At 42.8% G+C, this 14,332-nt stretch overlaps 1 protein-coding gene across 2 annotated transcripts in view; it reads left to right on the top strand.

The window, feature by feature from the left end:
* Positions 1-14,332, top strand: part of LOC110535793 (ribonuclease P protein subunit p38) — a 49,363-nt gene that overhangs the window by 21,619 nt on the left and 13,412 nt on the right. The gene's annotated exons all lie outside the window — the stretch shown is intronic.

Genomic DNA, 14,332 nt, shown 5'->3' with positions numbered 1-14,332 from the left:
TGCAGAAATCAAATACAAGGGTCAACTCAGTCTGTTAGCCATTTAGTTAGCTATTTAGCAGTCTTATGGCTTGGGGATAGAAGCTATTCAGGAGCCTGTTAGTGTCAGACTTCATGCACCGGCACAGCTTGCCATGTGGAAACAGAGAGAACAGTCTATGACTTGGGTGGCTGTAGTCTAACCTATAAGGTGTATTGCCGCCACCTACTGTGCAGGGTAGTAAAGTATCCCCCCAAAACGTTTTGGATGAAAATATTCATACTAACTACCAAAAACTAAATTAACACTATTTCTTCTGTTAAAATCAGTCAAAATGTGATCCCTACACAGGCTCATAGAGCCTGGGAGGGCCGTACTTCTTCTGTCTTTCAGGCCCAGAACCTTTTCTGCCACAGCCACAATGACATCCAATTTCCTGATTTATTTGACACTTGAAACTCCAAGAGTTAGTTGAGCACACAGAATATAAAAGAGAATGGCCAGTTCCAAATATGAGGTAGGGAGGCTACAAAGATAAACATTTAAAAAAATCAAGGATCTATTCTTGCAGAAACATGATTTTAAGCATAAATATCATTAACGTAATTTGTTTTAAATATATGCATTTTAAATAGAAAACGCTAGCATATCATGTTAAACTGGAGAAATCCAGTTAAAACGATATGTTAATCGACACCCCTCTATTTCAGGATAATACGAGGGTCCAATTAGCAGCAGGCCCGCTAACAAGCTGGCCGCAATGCTGCAGATAAAGGCACCAGAAACGTGCTGCAAAATCTCAAATGGTAAAACGCATCAATAATTATTAGATTAAGATGCTACAATATATAAATATACGAGTGTGCACTTAGAATTAGTGTATGCAACAATTCAATAAAGGTGTGTCTTTGATATTTGAAATGAAAACCCTGTGGTCATTATTTGATTGGACACTAAATGTCTGGTGCAAATTAATGTTAAAGTGCAAAGGATAGGGAGATTTGATGTGGGCGTCACAGACACCTTCCTAATATTGCAAATGCTTTTTTTTGGGCTGGATCATGTTGTTGAATTATATGTTTTAATTCTGTAATGTATAGATTGTTGCTGCCTTCTTGGCCAGGTCTCCCTTGAAAAAAAGAGACTCTGGGTCTCAATGGGCTTTTCCTGGTTAAATAAAGGCTATAAAATAGTAATGACTTATTCAGCCGTCTGTGCCTTGTAAAAATGGCCTCACCTGTCTCTTCCTATTTACTTAGAATAGATGCCTGCCTTTAGCGTCTCTGTTCCACTGTCCAAATCATTCCATTAGCCACCACTGTCCAAATCATTCCCTTAGCCACCACCGTCCAAATCATTCCCTTAGCCACCACTGTCCAAATCATTCCCTTAGCCTCTGCCTTGCCCATTGGCACCGCCACATCCACTACCTCTCTCCTAAGGGCCTGTTTAGCTAGCACTTATTCCCTTCCACCCCCTATGGCAGGGGTATTCAAGGACAAGTCAGTTAAGAGCAAATTCTTATTTTCAGAGGCAGAACGACAGATGTTTACCTTGTCAGCTCAGGGATTCGACCTTGCAACCTTTCAGTTACTAGTCCAACGCTCTAACCACTAGGCTACCTGCTTCATTCATCACGGTATCTCAGTGCATTCAAATTTCCATCGATAAAATGCAATTGCTGTCGTTTGTCAGTAGCTCATGCCTGCCCCTACCATAAACAATCTGTACATAAAGTAGAGAATCCCACGCATGCACAGAAGCTTCGGGACCTTTAGCTGTCGGGAAGAGGGTTCCAGAAAAATCGGATCTGCAGCAATTCCGTTAGCTAAACGGTGTGGCGAATGCTGCTTGTTTAATAAAGTTAGATCAAAGCTTAGATCACATAGTTATGGGATTGTACATAACCAAATATAATAGCATAACGTTACAGTAAGACAAAACAGCACCGCATTAATGAGATTTTAGGATGATTGTGCGAATGGTCGCATTTCTCCCCTGCCGCCAAAACTCAACAGCGTTGTGCCAAAATGTGCTTTGAAATAAAACACAGGCAGGCCTATGCAAGTAGACACCATCTGCTCTAAAATTCGCTCCCAGTACATCATTCAAAACAACATTGTACATAACTCAATATCTATAAAACCTATATTAATTTTTTTAAATAACGAAACGTGCCAAACGTGATTTGGATCCTCAGCTCTGGGGAAGAGGCCAAAGGGGAGTGCCGAAACGAGGGTGGTTACCTTCGGATCCACAGCCTTTACCTATAAACAAATAACATTGTTATGAATCGATCCATTTTTGCAAATGTCTTGTCTTTTGAGTAGGCCAATTTATATTTCAATGAAGCCTGCAGAACCAACTTTACCTGTCCAAAAGTAGACATGCTAAATCAACATAACTCTTCAGCTCCTGAATGGTAACTTTAAAGTAGAATATGGTAGTTAGCTAGAATGACTGAAAGTTGAGGCTTACGCATTACCGGTCAAAGGAGACAGCAAGCCAGGCTTTTCCATGTTTGCTGTTCTCTCCACTGTGAAAAAAACACATGGCGGACTGCGACGTCGGATCAAAACAAAAGTGACATAAGTCAATTATTTGGAGTAATGAGAATGATTGTGGCTGTTTTTGTTCAAATAAATGCTCTGCTTCCCAATAAAAACTAGTTAGAACATTCTGCCATATTTTATGGAAAATAGTTTGTTTCCAGTGATGATCTTGTCACCATAGAGTACAGAAACGGTGTCATTTTAAAGACAACGTCACATTTAATGAACAATGGCCAGGTTGTACCATACATTTGTGTATTGGTAAAAAAAAAAAAAACTCAAGGACTGGTGTCCCAGAAACAGATTATGCAATTGAAAGCATGTCCATTGAACTGCATTTTAGTCCAGGACTAGGTTCAATCAGATTCTGGGAAACTGGAACAGTTCAAAGTCAGAACTTGAGGATAACAAATTCTAGTGTCGGGAGATGTTTTCTGCTCTTAGTCTTGATTCATATTCACTAGGAACGAATCAGAATAAAACAGGCCAAAACAGAGAGGCACTACCTGAACTTTTCTTTTAAGGTTGCAAAACGTTTTGGTGTGTACTAATGAATACATCCTTGGCCTTTCTGTCCACCCAGCTCTCCTACAGCAGTGCCTAGCCTGTCCCGTAGGCCTCTGCTAGTGACTTCCTCCCTCTCCCTCGGTCTTTACCTCTCCCCCTTCACTACTCCCCATCTTCTCCTCCTCCAGGTCAAAGTCAGAGTCACTCTCTCACTGCCTCTCCTTCTTCAGGATCATCATCCTTTCACTGGCGCTTCCTCTGTTTCTCCTCCACTCTCTTTGATCACTCCTCCAACCCACATCTCCCACTCAGTCCAGAAGGTAAGCTCTACCTGCTGCCGAGGCTTCCTCTGTCCAACCTCCCCTCGCTACTGCCCAGTCCTGCCATCTGTTTCCCTCCTCCCCCCCTCTCCCCAACTCCTGTGCCTTCATCAGGGTCCAGCCCTGACTCTGGGCTGTGGTAGCGTCTGACGTGGTTCTTGAGGCTGACTGAGTTTAAAAAAGTAACTAATTAGTATTACATACCTGGCACTTGAAGGGTTTGTCGTCACTGTGGGACAGCTCGTGCCTCTTTAGGTGGTGACCTTTGTCGAATTCCTTGTAACATGTATGACAGATGTGTTTCTTGAACTTGTGCTCTCTGAGATGGCGGTTCCGTATGAGGATGTTGTCAAACCTTAGTGGGCACTGAGCAGCTGTAGCATCTGTGATTTTTGAATCTGTGGGTCTTTGTGGGTCAGCTTGTCCAGCCGCGTCCTGAAGGATTGGAGGCAAAACTTACAGGGAAACTTAAGGTCCTGACGGTGTTGCCTCCGGTGTTGCTTGAGGCCCAGTTCACTCGCACAACACTTATGGTGTTTCAGCCTGGTGGTGTACAGGAAAACACATTCAGGACAGAGGACCATATGGCGTTTGGAGTGTTTGAATTTCTGCTTGATGCTGGCAAGGTCCCCGGAGCCCAGTTCTCCAGCGGCACCGCTGAACGACTCCTGGTCCTGCTGGTCTCTCTGGGGTGATGATGAAGGTGATCCATCAGAGTCTTCAGCAGACTCATCCAAACCAGTCTCTCCTGCAGCCTGATGCAATTACCTTCCTCTGCTTCTCCCTTTCCCCCTTCCCCTTCCTCTACTTCTTCCCCTGATTCTCCATTTCCTTCCCCCTACCTCTTCCTCTGCTTCTCACTTTCCCCCTAGCCCTTCCCCTACTTCTTCCCCTGATTCTCCCTTTCCCCCTTCCCCTTCCTCTACTTCTTCCCCTGATTCTCCATTTCCTTCCGCCTACCTCTTCCTCTGCTTCTCACTTTCCCCCTACTTCTTCCCCTGATTCTCCCTTTCCTTCCCCCTACCTCTTCCTCTGCTTCTCCCTCTACTACTTGTTGCGCTCTCCTCCTCTGGGTCAAATTCAGAGTCACTCTCTCTCAGTCCCTCATCCTCCTCTTCCTCTGGGTCAAAGTCAGAGTCACTCTCTCTTTGGCCATCTTCCTCATCTGTTTCCTTCTCCTCACCCTCCCCCTCACACCCATCTGCAGCGACCTCCGTCTTCTCTCCTCTGTCTATCTGAGAGGTTGGGCTTTCAGAGTCCTCAGGCTCTATAGAGTATATTGTCAACTCAATAGAGGCCCGCTGCTCAGCACCATTCTCCTGTTGTTCACCACCTAGGGACTTTTCTCTCCTATCCTCTCCATCATCATTCTCCTGTAAGGACAGACTATTTTCATCTTGACTTCGTGCACTGTCCATCTCACTGTCCAACACCACCTCAGTCACTTTCTTGATCTCCTCAACTCCTTTGTTCCCCTCCTTCTTCCACCTCACCAATGACGAGCCACTTCCCCCTGGTCTTGGTGGCTGGTCTACGGTCACCTCCATTTCCAGAGAGCCGGTCACCTCCAGGGCCTCATGTGTGTCCTCAGATGGCATAGCCACATGCACCTCAGCCACCTTAGCAAGGCATACACCATTATTGGAGTGATAATTCTGTCAGAGCTAGAAATACCACAGAATACAAACAACTGGAGTCAGTTAGTTACCTCACAATATCAACTGTTAATCCTGAAATACCAACCTGGGTGTTCTGTGGCTCTTCCCCATTTCCTCTGTGTGTTGTCTGGAAAACAGCCTGGTTGCTTGCCCATGCCCTGAGGTTGTTGCAGCTCTGGCAGTGTTGGGTCACAGAGAGGCATGTCCTGTCTCCCTGCGTCTGGATCACACTCACAGCTACACTGCTCACACCGCTGAAGCAGCTGCAGCAGACAGTTGATGTTCATGATAATATCTTCTGGGGAGGGAGGGGGGCAACAGATTGTGGGGGGGGGGGGGGGGGCGTTCATTTCCTGCCACTTGGCTCTTGCAAATTCATATACATTAGCATATTTGGAAGAGACCGATGGAATGTTCCTCAGTCATTCGCATCATCACACAATCTTATCGTCTAGGAACATGCCTGGATTAAAATACACTAAATTGCCAAAAGTATGTGGACACCTGCTCCTTTAACATCTCATTCCAAAATCATGGTCATTCATATGGTGTTAGTCCCCCTTTGCTGCTATAACAGCCTTTACTCTTCTGGGAAGGCTTTCCACTAGAGGTTGGAACATTGCTGAAGGGACTTGCTTCCATTCAGCCACAAGAGCATTAGTGAGGTTAGGTACTGATGTTGGCCGATTACATCTGGCTCGCAGTCGGCGTTCCAATTCATCCCAAAGGTGTTTGATGGGGTTCAGTTCAGGGCTCTGTGCAGGCCAGTCAAGTTCTTCCACAGCAATTGACAAACCAAAACGCTTTGTGCATGGGGGCATTTTTATGCTGAAACAGGAAAGGGCCTTCCCCAAACTGTTGACAAAGTTGGAAGCACATAATCATTTAGAATGAGATTGTATGCTGTAGAGTTAAGATTTCCCTTCACTGGAACTATAGGGCCTAACCCTAAAAAACACCAAACCTTACAGTTGGCACTATGCATTGGGGGTAGGTAGCATTCTCCTGGAATCCGCCAAACCCAGATCAAATCAAATATATTTACAGTGCCTTGCGAAAGTATTCGGCCCCCTTGAACTTTGCGACCTTTTGCCACATTTCAGGCTTCAAACATAAAGATATAAAACTGTATTTTTTTGTGAAGAATCAACAACAAGTGGGACACAATCATGAAGTGGAACGACATTTATTGGATATTTCAAACTTTTTTAACAAATCAAAAACTGAAAAATTGGGCGTGCAAAATTATTCAGCCCCTTTACTTTCAGTGCAGCAAACACTCTCCAGAAGTTCAGTGAGGATCTCTGAATGATCCAATGTTGACCTAAATGACTAATGATGATAAATACAATCCACCTGTGTGTAATCAAGTCTCCGTATAAATGCACCTGCACTGTGATAGTCTCAGAGGTCCGTTAAAAGCGCAGAGAGCATCATGAAGAACAAGGAACACACCAGGCAGGTCCGAGATACTGTTGTGAAGAAGTTTAAAGCCGGATTTGGATACAAAAAGATTTCCCAAGCTTTAAACATCCCAAGGAGCACTGTGCAAGCGATAATATTGAAATGGAAGGAGTATCAGACCACTGCAAATCTACCAAGACCTGGCCGTCCCTCTAAACGTTCAGCTCATACAAGGAGAAGACTGATCAGATATGCAGCCAAGAGGCCCATGATCACTCTGGATGAACTGCAGAGATCTACAGCTGAGGTGGGAGACTCTGTCCATAGGACAACAATCAGTCGTATATTGCACAAATCTGGCCTTTATGGAAGTGTGGCAAGAAGAAAGCCATTTCTTAAAGATATCCATAAAAAGTGTTGTTTAAAGTTTGCCACAAGCCACCTGGGAGACACACCAAACATGTGGAAGAAGGTGCTCTGGTCAGATGAAACCAAAATTGAACTTTTTGGCAACAATGCAAAATGTTATGTTTGGCGTAAAAGCAACACAGCTGAACACACCATCCCCACGGTCAAACATGGTGGTGGCAGCATCATGGTTTGGGCCTGCTTTTCTTCAGCAGGGACAGGGAAGATGGTTCAAATTGATGGGAAGATGGATGGAGCCAAATACAGGACCATTCTGGAAGAAAACCTGATGGAGTCTGCAAAAGACCTGAGACTGGGATGGAGATTTGTCTTCCAACAAGACAATGATCCAAAACATAAAGCAAAATCTACAATGGAATGGTTCAAAAATAAACATATCCAGGTGTTAGAATGGCCAAGTCAAAGTCCAGACCTGAATCCAATCGAGAATCTGTGGAAAGAACTGAAAACTCCTGTTCACAAATGCTCTCCATCCAACCTCACTGAGCTCGAGCTGTTTAGCAAGGAGGAATGGGAAAAAATGTCAGTCTCTCGATGTGCAAAACTGATAGTGACATACCCCAAGCGACTTACAGCTGTAATCGCAGCAAAAGGTGGCGCTACAAAGTATTAACTTAAGGGGGCTGAATAATTTTGCACGCCCAATTTTTCAGTTTTTGATTTGTTAAAAAAGTTTGAAATATCCAATAAATGTCGTTCCACTTCACGATTGTGTCCCACTTGTTGTTGATTCTTCACAAAAAAATACAGTTTTATATCTTTATGTTTGAAGCCTGAAATGTGGCAAAAGGTCGCAAAGTTCAAGGGTGCCGAATACTTTCGCAAGGCACTGTATATAGCCCTTCGTACATCAGCTGATATCTCAAAGTGCTGTACAGAAACCCAGCTTAAAACCCCAAACAGCAAGCAATGCAGGTGTAGAAGCACGGTGGCTAGGAAAAACTCCTAGGAAGAAACCTAGAGAGGAACCAGGCTATGTGGGGTGGCCAGTCCTCTTCTGGCTGTACCGGGTGGAGATTATAACAGAACATGGCCAAGATGTTCAAATATTCATAAATGACCAGTATGGTCAAATAATAATAATCACAGGCAGAACAGTTGAAACTGGAGCAGCAGCACGGCCAGGTGGACTGGGGACAGCAAGGAGTCATCATGTCAGGTAGTCCTGAGGCATGGTCCTAGGGCTCAAGTCCTCCGAGAGAGAGAAAGAAAGAGAGAATTAGAGAGAGCATACTTAAATTCACACAGGACACAGGACACTGTCCGGATAGGACAGGAGAAGTACTCCAGATATAACAAACTGACCCTAGCCCCCCGACACATAAACTACTGCAGCATAAATACTGGAGGCTGAGACAGGAGGGGTCAGGAGACACTGTGGCCCCATCCGATGACACCCCCGGACAGGGCCAAACAGGAAGGATATAACCCCACCTACTTTGCCAAAGCACAGCCCCCACACTACTAGAGGGATATCTTCAACCACCAACTTACCATCCTGAGACAAGGCCGAGTATAACCCACAAAGATCTCCGCCACGGCACAACCCAAGGGGGGGCGCCAACCCAGACAGGAAGATCACATCAGTGACTCAACCCACTCAAGTGACGCACCCCTCCTAGGGACGGTATGAAAGAGCCCTAGTAAGCCAGTGACTCAGCCCCTGTAATAGGGTTAGAGGCAGAGAATCCCAGTGGAAAGAGGGGAACCGGCCAGGCAGAGACAGCAAGGGCGGTTCGTTGCTCCAGAGCCTTTCCGTTCACCTACACACTTCTGGGCCAGACTACACTCAATCATATGACCCACTGAAGAGATGAGTCTTCAGTAAAGACTTGAAGGTTGAGACCGAGTTTGCATCTCTCACATGGGTAGGCAGACTATTCCAAAAAATGGAGCTCTATAGGAAAAAGCCCTGATCAATTTCTTTGGTTCTAGTCAGCATTCTAGCAGCTGTATTTAGCACTAACTGAAGTTTATTTAGTGCTTTATCCGGGTAGCCGGAAAGTAGAGCATTGCAGTAGTCTAACCTAGAAGTGACAGAAGCATGGATTAATTTTTCTGCATCATTTTTGGACAGAAAGTTTCGGATTTTTGCAATGTTACGTAGATGGGGAAAAAGCTGTCCTTGAAACAGTCTTGATATGTTCTTCAAAAGAGAGATCAGGGTCCAGAGTAATGCCGACGTCCTTCACAGTTTTATTTGAGACGACTGTACAACCATTAAGATTAATTGTCAGATTCAACAGAAGATCTCTTTGTTTCTTGGGACCTAGAACAATCATCTCTGTTTTGTCCAAGTTTAAAAGTAGAAAGTTTGCAGCCATCCACTTCCTTATGTCTGAAATACATGCTTCTAGCGAGGGCAATTTTGGGACTGAATTTTGTCCACCTCCATCTCTTTCACCCTATTTGGGCATTCCAAGGATGTCGCCTCATGTTCTCCTCCACAGTAACAACCCTTTATTCCTTTGCAAATCTTCCTTCTATCTGCAGACACTCCATCAGGGATGGGTAACTCCAGTCCTCAGAGGGGCCTGATTGGTGCCACACTTTTGCCCCAGCTCTCTCTCTCACACACACACACACACACACACACACACACACACACACACACACACACACACACACACACACACACACACACACACACACACACGACTCCAATAATCAACTAATCATGATCTTCAGTTTAGAATGCAATTCATTTAAATCAGCTGCGTTTACTAGGGATTGGGAAAAAAATGTGACACCACACCACAGTTGGGTTCACAAGTTTGTACAGTACAGAGTAGAGAACACTAGCATTAAGTAGCTTAATGTATTGTATTCTACTGTGATGTACTTTAATGTCCAAACTTGTGAAACATTGATGTCTATGATTGATTCAGATTTGGTCTTGTTTTGAAGCAAAGCAACCAAATGTCTTGTTTGAGGCAGAGCTCACTAAAAATAAGCCAGTGTGTAGAACAATACCCAAATATGCTAAGTAGGCTATTGTATATTTATACCATTTGAGTACCCATTTAGGATACATCACCATGAATAGAAGGACAATATCCATATCAGGGACCTGATGAAATTCTGTTACCTTATTGTGTTACTCAGTGTAAATCCACTTCACATACTGTAGTTCAATAACCAAAATATATATTTTTCAGAGTCAACGTGTCATGTCATAGTTGACACCCCATTATTTTCTTAATTCGGAGCAGATATTTAAGAGGTATTTTTAAAGTGGACAAAAAGATTTTTACCGAAGTTCTGTTACCACACTTTGCATCTGCACAGTTCTTCCAGATAATGTGTTTTTGCTAAAATGTCTATGTAAATGGTTAAAAGTAGTCAAATCAAATTGTATTGGTCACATACACATGTTTAGCAGATGTTATTGTGGGTCTAGCTCCAACAGTGCAGTAATATCTAACAAGTAATATCTATCAATTTCACAACAATACACACACATTTAGGAATGGAATTAAGAATATGTAAATATTTGGATGAGCATTGTCAGAGCAACATAGACTAATACAGTAGAATAGAATACGGTATATGAGATGAGTAGGGAAAAATATGTAAACATTTATTAAAGTGACTATTGTTCCAATTATTAAAGTGGCCAGTGATTTCAAGTCTGAATATAGAGCAGCAGCCTCTAAGGTGCTAGTGATGGCTATTTAACAGTCTGATGGCCTTGAGACAGAAGCTGCTTTTCAGTCTCTCGGTCCCAGCTTTGATGCACGTGTACTGACCTCAGCTTCTGGATGATAGCTGAGTGAACAGGCAGTGGCTCGGGTGGTTGTTGTCCTTGATGATCTTTTTGGCCTTCCTGTGACATCGGGTGCTCTAGGTGTCCTGGAGGGCAGGTAGTTTGCCCCCAGTGATGCGTTGGGCAGACGCACCACCCTCTGGAGAGCCCTGTGGTTGCTGGCGATGCAGTTGCCATACCAGGCTGTGATACAGCCTGACAGGTTGCTCTCAATTATGCATCTGTAAACGTTTGTGAGGGATTCAGGTGCCAAGCCAAATTTTCTCAGCCTCCTGAGATTGAAGAGGCACTGTTGCGCCTTCCTCACCACAATGCCTGTGTGGGTGGACCATTTCAGTTTGTCAGTGATATGTACGCTGAGGAATTTGAAGCGTTCCACCTTCTCCACTGCGGTCCCGTCGATGTGCATAGGGAGGGGGAGGGTGCTTCCTCAGCTCATTTTGTTTAGTTGACTTTTGGTGAGGGTTATTTTCCTGGCACCACACTCCCAGAGCCCTCACCTCCTCCCTGTAGGCTGCCTCACCATTGTTGGTAATCAGGCCTACAACTGTTGTGTCGTCTGCAAACTTGATGATTGAGTTAGAGGCACGCAGTCATGGGTGAACAAGGAATACAGGAGGCGGCTGAGCATGCACCCTTGTGGGGCCTCTCTTCAGGATCAGCGAAGTGGAGGTGTTGTTTCCTACCTTCACCACTTGAGGGCAGCCCGTCAGGAAGTCCAGGACCCAGTTGCACAGGTTCAGACCCAAGGCCCCAAGCTTTCTTTCCCAATAATTATTTACTAATACACTTAAAACAAATAACCAAACCGAAAAGTGCAGATATTACTAGTGCCTCCCCCGCGATCAAACCGCCATAAAATAAAAACGCAGCCTAACGTGAACATTGACAGCTGCCTTGAAGGACAAAAATCAAATAAATGCTACTGGGATCAGTGAAATGCAGGCTAAACTGACAACGGAGTGAAGAGCAGAAACCTCAACTAGCAAGTCGCAGCAATGAAGATGTGTGTGCTCGTTCACGCGTAGGAGGGGAGAGAGAATTTTACGCGCCATCATTTAAATAAAAACTTAAATTTACTTGGGTCTGTCCACGGTACTTGTTGTCCTGTTTCTTGGATGCTGATCGAATTATTGTAGGTTTTAAAGCGGTCTCTGGTGGTGCAAGATTACTGAGGTATACAATTAATGGATGCTTCTGGGAGTCAGCCATGTTGACAGACGTCTAAATATAGGGATAGTTAAAGGACTCATTCAAAGATATTTATAACTAATCCCTTTCTCGCTGTGACTCAGCTGAGTCTTCTTCTATGTCAAGGCAGTCCGCAAACAATCGTTTAAGTGCATGCGGCCTTACTACTTGCAAAAATAATTAAAGAAGTCCTGGACGCAATCATTGATGAAACACAGTCTGGCTTCATGAGGAACAGACATATTTCTAACAATGTCAGACTAGTATTAGACATACTTGACTACTCAGATCTAATAACTGAGGATAGCTTCATATTATTTTTTAGATTTTTATAAAGCATTTGACACAGTAGAGCATCAGTTTCTCTTCCACTCCCTTGAGAGACTTGGCTTTGGGAATTTTTTCTGTAAGGCTATTAAGACTCTCTATGCAAATAGAACAGCTCTATCAAATTGAAATATGGCACCTCACCTAGATTTGAGTTAAAGAGAGGAATTAGGCAAAGTTGTCCTATCTCTCCATACCTGTTTTTATTAATCACCCAACTTCTTGCAAATTCTTTAAATAATAGTCCTGTACAAGGTATTTCCATAGCTGGTAAAGAAATTATTATAAGCCAGCTGGCTGACGATACTACGCTTTGTCTGAAAGACGCTAACCAAATTCCCATATCGATCAATGTGATACAATCCTTTTCCAAAGCGTCTGGTCTATATCTTAACATTAAGAAATGTGAACTCATAGCTGTCAAAGATTGTGTGACACCTTCATATTATGGTATTCCAGTAAAAGAAGAACTTACATATTTAGGCATAACCGTTACAAAGGATCAAAGTCTAGAGGCTTACTAAATTTTAACCCTCTTATTAAAAAACTCCAGAAGAAACTAAATCAATGGCTACAGAGGGACTTATCTTTAAAAGGTAGAGTCCTAATAACCAAGGCTGAAGGTATCTCTAGACTAACATATGGTGCTCTATCTTTATATCTTGACAGTAAAATAAGCAAGGAGAGGGACCAGATGCTTTTCAACTTTCTTTGGAGAAACCGTACCCATTACATTAGGAAAACTGTTGTAATGAACACTTTTGAGAATGGTGGACTGAATTTTCTGGACTTTACTACTTTAAATAATACTTTTAAGATCAATTGGATAAAACAATTCCTAAGAAGACCCACTTCTATCTGGAATTTTATTCCTCATCATGTCTTCTCTACTTTTGGTGGCCTTAACTTCATGTTGTTTTGCAATTATAATATTGACAAAGTTCCAGTGAAACTTTCTGCTTTTCAACGGCAGGTTTTCTTGTCATGGTCCTTAATTTACAAACACAATTTATCCTATCCTATATCCTATTGGTGAGCCAACTGGTAAATGCAGAGGGTCTTTTACTCAGTTATAAAGAATTCTTATCACTTTACAAAGTCCCTGTAACACCTAAAGCTATTGCAATTGTTTTAGATGCCATTCCCTCAGGTGTTGCTATGTTATTTAGGAACGTGTCAAGACCTGACCCTCAGAGCCTACCTTCTATTGATCCTGTTGACTCATCAGTAGGAAAGATTTGTTTCTCTTGTGGCCCATTCAACAACAGAGCAATACGAACCTTGTTTCAGCAGGATGTTGTACCTTATGTCATGCCTTATTGGAATGGATTTATTGATAATATCTGTTGGAAAAAAGTTTGGATGTTGCCACACACATACCTACTTGTTAACAAAATTAAGGAAGTTTCCTTTAAAATTATTCATAAATATTACCCTGCCAACCACTATATGAAGAAGTTTAAGGAAAACGTCAACTCAAATGTCTCCTTTTGTAATGACCACCCAGAAACAGTGTTGGATCTTTTTTTTGGCATTGTATGCATGTAAGAAAACTGTGGCAAGACAGTAGGTTTGTAATTGAACACTTTTATGAAGATTTTAAACTATTGTGGAGAGATGTACTTTTTTAGATTCTTTACATACAATAGAAATAAGCTGAAATATTTTTATGTAATTAATTTCATTATACTTTTGGCCAAATTTCATATACACGAATTTAAATTTACAAACAGAAAACCACATTTTCGTACCCTACAAAAAGAAATTGAACTGTATTTTAAGACGGTTAAATGCTCTACTAACAAAAAAGCTGTTAGAATTGTAAGTATATGCATGTCCCTTAAGGTCCTTGTGTAATTGTAATGTGATATTGTACCCCCTAGCTCGATTGTCCATTGTTTGTAATCTATGTATGCTTGTGTTCCCTCATGTGCTTTATGTATTGATTTGTTGTTAATAAAAAACATATTTTAAAAAGTGCATGTCGCCACCTACTGTGTGGGAATGTAGGCACAGAGCAAGAGCTATGTATTCTTCTTTGGGTTTTATGGCGAACTACACTCAACAGGTAAAGTGTTGCCCACAACTGGACTGGGGGTAAAATAAATGACTAAATAAACATTCTAGCCAATGTGTGTGAGAACAACAAGCACAACTCCATTATAAAATTGTTTTTCTCCAAGTTCCCGAAATGCCACA

This window comes from Oncorhynchus mykiss, chromosome 2 (genome assembly GCF_013265735.2).
Source record: "Oncorhynchus mykiss isolate Arlee chromosome 2, USDA_OmykA_1.1, whole genome shotgun sequence".
Taxonomy (NCBI): Eukaryota; Metazoa; Chordata; class Actinopteri; order Salmoniformes; family Salmonidae; genus Oncorhynchus; species Oncorhynchus mykiss.
This window is presented reverse-complemented; position numbering and strand designations above follow the sequence as displayed.